Source organism: Equus caballus, chromosome 18 (genome assembly GCF_041296265.1).
Source record: "Equus caballus isolate H_3958 breed thoroughbred chromosome 18, TB-T2T, whole genome shotgun sequence".
NCBI classification, from domain to species: Eukaryota; Metazoa; Chordata; class Mammalia; order Perissodactyla; family Equidae; genus Equus; species Equus caballus.
Window position 1 is genome coordinate 82,060,001 of NC_091701.1, and position 7,079 is coordinate 82,067,079.

Below are 7,079 nucleotides of genomic sequence, written 5' to 3' on the forward strand. Positions count from 1 at the left end.
TTAGAGTAAATCAAGGGCATGTGGGAAGGAGGATTGGGGAGAAGGGAAGAGACAGGGAGTTACAAACATTTATGAATACCAGTCATGCCCCAGACACTTCACGGATTGCCTCATTTTCCTTTAACAAAGGTAGAGGTAGAGGTTAGCAGCAGCATCTTACACATGAAGAAACAGCAGCTCAGAGAGGTTACCTGTCTTGCCCAGATCACACAACCAGGAAATGACTGAGCCAGGACTCAAACCTGGATCCACATGCTCCAAAGCCCATACTCTTTCTTTCCGCTAGGGTCAACCCACTCTAACTCCCTACCACACCTTCTATCATCTTGACCAAAGCGTGTGTCTAACCACTGTCCCTCCCACCCAGCGTGTGCATAGTTTTCTTCAAAACAGCCCCTGGTTCTGGGTTGGGCGGGAAAAGGGACAGACCAAGCACAAGAAAACAAAAGTGAAGGACAGATTCAAGAGACTCCCTTCTGCCGATTCACAAAGCTGAGGCCAGAGCTGGTGTTCTGCCAGGATGCCCCAGCCTGGCACACCAGCCAGCAGCCATCCTGACTGGCCAGTGCAAAAGCCATTCAGAATGTGACTTATTTTTTAATATCATAACCCATAATATCTTTAATGGGTCCCTAAAATTTAAGGACATTGACTGTTGGTTTTTGAGAGGAATAATATCAAATCTAATGGCAGCTCTAAGGTTACAGGAAGGCAATATGAGTGACACTCATTTCTGGGAGAAAATTTACACTGAGAAAAAATTCAATTCTTATAGTCAAGCACATTATATATATTTTTTAAACCTTAAAATATTGTGCTAAAACAAGTGCAGGTTTTTATGTAAAATTCTAAATACGTTTTATAATTGGTTTGTGCTTTGGTCTAAACTTATGGCACAGAAGACTTAGACTTTTATTTGTTGTATAGATACTTAAAACACATAATAACTATTTTGCCAGCTACACCAATCCATTTCTAATATCTAAGTCCTCAGAGATAAACACCTTTAACAGTTTAGTGTGTATCTAGGTTTTTTCTACCCACAGAGGAACATAAAATACATTTGAAATGTGTGTTTGTTTTACAAAAATCTAGTCATATGTACTACTCTGCAGCTTGCTTTTTATATATAATGTACCAAAGATGTCTTTCCTCGTCAATACACAGAGATCCATTTTGTTCTTTTCAATAAGTGTGTGGTATTCTGTGTATGAATGTATCTTAACTTCAAGACTTATTGACATATATTTACAGCGTTTTCAATGTTTTGATATCTGAAACAATGCTGCCTAAACATCTTTGTGCATTTTTGCACACATGTATCAATATTTTGGTAGGAAAAATGTACCCTTTGAAATAACTTGGTCTCCTTTTTAGCACATTAATGTCAGTTATTCATCTGTAACTATTTTATAGAAATTCATGCATATATTTACTATTACTCTGTATAATTTACTAACATGTTATTGCACCAATATGATAAATTGGTATTAGAATAAAATATTTGGTGCAGTTCTTGGTCAGATACAACCACCAAATATAGCATTTCATTTGTAGTTTTATAGCAATTTACTTTCAGTCACGGTTGATGGCCACCTATTGCAATGAAAAGCAGGCACTATGCTAACAGGTTTCACAAGCACTGTCAGAACTCAGAACAGTAACAGTGAGGACTGGAATAATCAGAAAAAGCTTCTTGGAAGAGCTGGAACTTCAGCATTGCCTTGAAACATGAGGAGGATTTGGATAGCTTAAAAGAGGGAGGAGCCAAGGATGTGAACCTGAGAAGTCAGTACCACGGACAGAGCAGAGATGGCCCCCATGGAAAACACACTCCGAGAGGAGTCCTGAGAAAAGAAGTCAGAGAGGCAACGTGAGGCTTTATGATGAGGATTTTGTAAAACCCACCAGAAGGTCCAGACTTGGTTTAGAAATAGGAAATCAAGACCAATGGACCATCTGGGAGAGCATATAACAAAGCTGGCGCCCATCTGAAGTAGGGCTTAAAGAGGAAAGAAAATGAGATGTTAGACCAATAGTAGACCCAGAGCCCACACTGGGGTGGTAACCTTATAAATGAGAAGGGATAGTTAAGTGAGACATTCTGTGGAAAGAATCGGCATGGTCCACAAGAATGAGTCCTGCTTCCTTGGAGCTCACTCTGAGCAGGCCCTGGGCCCAGGGCTCTAGTTAGGTGCTCCCATCTACTCCTCCTCAGGACAACCCTCTGAGTCTGTATGATAACCAACCTCATGGATGAGATATGCTGAGGCTCAGGGAGGTTGAGTGACTTGTCCAAGGTCACAGAGATTACAAATCACAGAGTTGTGATCCCAACCTGTGCCCGAATCCAAAACCAGAAACAAGAGGTGAAATGCAGATTGATTGATTACTTGATTGATTAATTGATTGATTGATGGTGAGGAAGATTGTCCCTAAGCTAACATCTGTTGCCAGTCTTCCTCTTTTTACTTGAGGAAGAACGTCCCTGAGCTAAGATCTGTGCCAATCTTCCTCTGTTTTGTATATGGGTCGCTGCCACAGCATGGCTTGATGAGTGGTGTGTAGGTCCACGCCCAGGATCCAAACCCATGAACCCCGGGCTGCCACAGCAGAGCGCACAAACTTAACCACTACACCTCTGGACTAGCCCCTGAAATGCAGATTTATATCACAAACATTATGGAGATTCCATTCCATATTAGCTCGTACCTTCAAAAAGGAGATGGTCCTTCTTTTTCCACTGTGTTTCCCTCCTTCTATGAAAAACTATGAAAAGGTAGTTTCCTAAAAAAAAAAACGACTGAGTTCAAATCACCTCTGGGATAGTTCCACTCAGGCTGATGAAGTCCTTGAGAAGTGAAATAACCTAAATTTTCATACCAGCCTTGTTAACTCACTGAGTTACCTCATACAACATCACCTAACTTCTTGGAACCTCACTCTCCTCATCACAATGAGGTAGAGTAGATATTATAGATCTCTCCTAGCTCCTAAACACCATGGTGCTCTTATTTTTTGCATTTTTGGCACCAAATCATGCTGATTAGAGGACTGAGCTAACAAAATCTAAATCTTAGTTGGCCCCCAGGACTGGATATAATCTCTTATAATTCCCTTATGCATTCATTAACTTAGTCATTCATAGAATAAATATTTATAATCTACTATGTGACAGACGCTTCTCTAGATGCTGTAGATAGAACAAGGAGCCAGACACTGGCCTTATCTTCTAGTAGGGTAGTGATAGTAACTTTTTCTGAGCATGTCCTGTGTTCTTATGTGTGATTTAAGGATTAACTCATTTAATCTTTATGCCAACCCTATGAGGTATCTCTTCATAAGAATGAGGCACAATGAGAGTAAGTAACTTGCCCAAGATTACACAGCTATGTGGCAGAATCAGGATTTAAACCCAGGCAGTCAGTACCCAGAGCCCCAACTCAACCTCAATGCTTTGCTCAATAGTCATTGCAGCCTTTTCCCCAGGAAGTACCCCACTGCCTGTGAGGAGAGCCAGAACACGGCCAAGGCTGAAATGAGAGCTTGAAAGAGAGGCTATAGGATTCTGTGGCTTGTGCTTTGGAATTCCAAGACTGTGTTTGAATTCCAGTTTGATGCATGCCCGTCAAATTGGTGACCTTAATTTCTCTGGACCTCAGTTTCCTCATCTATAACATGGGGATAAAATAGTGTCTACCCCATAGGGCTGTCTTAAAGTACAGGACAATGTTGAGTGCCACAATGGGAGTCAGAATAAGTACTCAAAATACTTCAAGAACGTGCACTAGCACTTCGGATGTTGGAAAGTATTTATCGATACCCATCTTGACTTCAGCCATCTGCTCACCTACCGTGAAGAGACCCCTAGAATCTAAGATGTGCTAATTCAGGACTGTAGGCATTTAAACATCAGCATGTGTTGTCATGGAAGACAACTTCTATTTGTCTTAGAGGTTACCCACACATCCTATAAACACTATAATCACCAGGAACAAGGCTGGAAATATGCAAAGTCATGGAACATTCTAGAACTGTTCACACTGAAAGGAGGTTGAGTTTCCTCTCTGATTGGGGCATGTTCAATAATAGCGATGTGCTGCATTTTGTGTACCATTGGTTGTATAATGACCTTCAACACCTCAAGATCATTGTCTTGGCACCAGAACAGCCCCATAAGGGAGATTAATGGACTATTTTGCACTTTAGTTGATTCCTTGAAGCATTTCCTAGATGACGCCATTATTTGCATTTTCCTGATGGCTAGTTCAAAAGTAGAGCTTCTAATGGCTGGAATGAGACACACAGTAAGTTTGTGGCAGTGAGAAATAAAAGCAAAGAGGAATCATAAGACTCAGCCCTGTTTCTCAAAATGCTAACCCACTTTCTCTTCCCAATAATTGTGCCTTTATAAATAAATAAATATGCAGGCTCATGGAGCTGCAACTTCAGAGTTTGGCAAAAATTCAACTAAACCTACATGGACACAGGTAAAAGATGAGATATACTCAAAACTCCTCATACTAGAATTAGACAATGCCAGGCAGAATCTAAATCGCAAATGTGATTGCCACTTGCCTAACCTTATAACTTAGTCTTTAGTAATACAACATCCAGAGACAACAGATGAGGGTTTAAATGCTTATTTTCCCACTTTTACTAGCTGGGGCAATCACTTCGGCAAATGACTTCTCCAAGACTCAGTATTCTTATCTGTCAAATAGGGAATAAATATGCTACATACCTCCTTAAACAATCATGAGAATCAAATGATATAATTCATGTAAATGGCTTAGCATGTAGCCTGGCAGATAATAAGAACTCAAATTTGTTCTTATTACTATTTCAAAGCACCTTGCATACATTATTTCTAACCTTTTAAACAACCCTTCAAAATAGATGGTCTTAGCTCCATTGTACAGATACTGCAACGCAGGTTCAGACCAGCCACGTGACTTCACTGCATTACATAGCTGCTCGGTGGCAGAACCAGCCCTTTCTGACCCCAGCGCCCCAGTTTTGTTCTACTGCGTTCTGCCTCTCAGAGTCACCTTGGCCCTCATACAAACCATGATCCTGACTGAAATGCGAGCATAACTCCATCCAAAGTCAGTTTCCCCTATTGGCCCAGGATCCAGCTCTCAGGACAAGACTCGCCAACTAGACACAGAAATGCCGACATGGTTGTGTTTATAAAATGCCTTTCACCGTAGAAACTGGCCACTTGGACAGGCATATTTCAGCAGGAAACAAGGTAGCTTGCTTTCCAAAGTGCTTGCTCTTACATCTCATAACCAAAGGAGAAGAGGAGTGTCTTTTTTTTATTGGCCCATAACCTTTCAGTTATGTGAGTTTGGCACAAAATGACAGCTGTTAACACAGCAGGCCACCTCTTGGCATTCCAGTGATGGCTATATTAGTGCCACCACAGGCCCAGGCCTGTCATAAGGCTTTCATGAATCAAAGTGCCACTAATTTTCCCCTTATAAAGACCACAAGATGGTATCCAGGCTGTGCCTTTCAATTTGTATTGTTCCGCCATGCAGCAGCAAGACCATGAATTTTAAACGCCTGCTGTGACTTGGTTCTGTAACTGTACCACGGCCCAATGCCGTTACTGAGAGAATGGTGCAAAGTAAGTGTAACAGTATTTTTACAGTGAAACCTACTTACAGTAAATCCTGAGGACTGAGAATAAATTCAGCTGAGGATCCTCATTAAATGCTAATTCCCTCTTCTCCCCTCTCCCCTCGCCCCACCCTCTTGCACATCATATAAGCCTTGTCTTACAGGACTTGGCAGAGCACTAAAACAAGCATCCTACAGAGTCCCATAGACGCTGGTAATAAAGGGCAGAGACATTGAGGAGAGGCAGATAGACAATGGAGGAGAAAGGCAGAAGAAGCAAGAACTGGAAGCCAGCGTTGATTGTGGCTTCATCGATAATTCAAAATCCGTCTCTCCTAACTTTCTTTCACAACTGATGTTACCACCATTCTCCTAAACATCCAGGCTTGAAGCAATGAAGCCAAATCTGTGCCTTGTCCTCATTTGGCGCTCACACTCAGTCACTAGGTCTGTGGATACTTCCTTTGCTATATCTTTCACCTCCAACCTTCATTTGCATTCCCACCGCAATCACTTTAATAGAGGTCATTGTCACCTAACAACTGAATTATTGCAATCCTTCGTTGATTGTAAAGTAGGTAAGAATTCATCTCTGGATGCGAACAAATCTGGGTTCAAATTCTGGACAAGCCACTTGCTAGCTGTGTGACCTTGGAAAATTTTTAATCAATGTTTCCAAGTATCATCTGAAAATAGAGATGACAATAAGTAACCATCTCTAGAGTTGTTCAAATAATCAAGATAATGCGGGTGAAGTGCTTACATTACTTTTTAACTATTTTGCACAATTTCTTCCCTCTTTATTTCTCTCTCTACACCTACTTCAAGTTTCTCTTACTAAAATAAAGCAACAACAAGGACAACTTCTGTTACAAGACCTAAACTGGATCCCCAGCATATCAGACAAATACCAAACACCTTGGTCTCTCATTCAAGGCCTTCACAATCAGACCCTAAGTTACCTTCCCATCCAACTCCATTTCATTACCATTTCAGTTCATGCCATTTTCCCCCTTCAACTCCATCCCATTTCCATAATCCAAAGGTACACAGATTTTAAGATCTATTTCAAATCCACCACCCTTCACAAATGCTTTCTTGATACTTCAACCCAAACTAGTCTCCTTTTCTGCCAAACCCTGTAGTTGACACCTATTTCTCATGTCATTTCTGTTGCAAAGTACATATTGCCAAGCTTGAACTCCTTCTTTCATGTATTTATGTCTTATTTTTGTAATTAAATAAGCTTGTCCTTTGGTTCCAAGCCAAGGGACCGCCTTACAGGTGAAATTGTCTTAGAACAAAGCCTTTTGATTATTCAGTAATTAATTTCTTTTGGGTGCAGTCCAAAATGCATGCATCTCACTTGACACCTAGATTGATAAATTTTGGAGGAAAATGCCTTTAAACAATGTGAACTTGGTCCCAGAAAGGACTTAGAGGTTTCAGTG

General features: G+C 40.9%; 1 long non-coding RNA gene across 1 annotated transcript in view; it reads left to right on the forward strand.

Annotated features, from left to right (window-relative positions):
• The window catches only part of LOC138918822 (uncharacterized), a 31,886-nt gene extending 30,385 nt beyond the window's left edge, over window positions 1–1,501 (forward strand). The window contains exon 7 of the long non-coding RNA XR_011428628.1: window positions 1–1,501. This exon is cut by the window's left edge and continues 4,810 nt beyond it. This is a non-coding gene — a long non-coding RNA (uncharacterized lncRNA).
• Window positions 1,502–7,079: the final 5,578 nt, after the last annotated feature.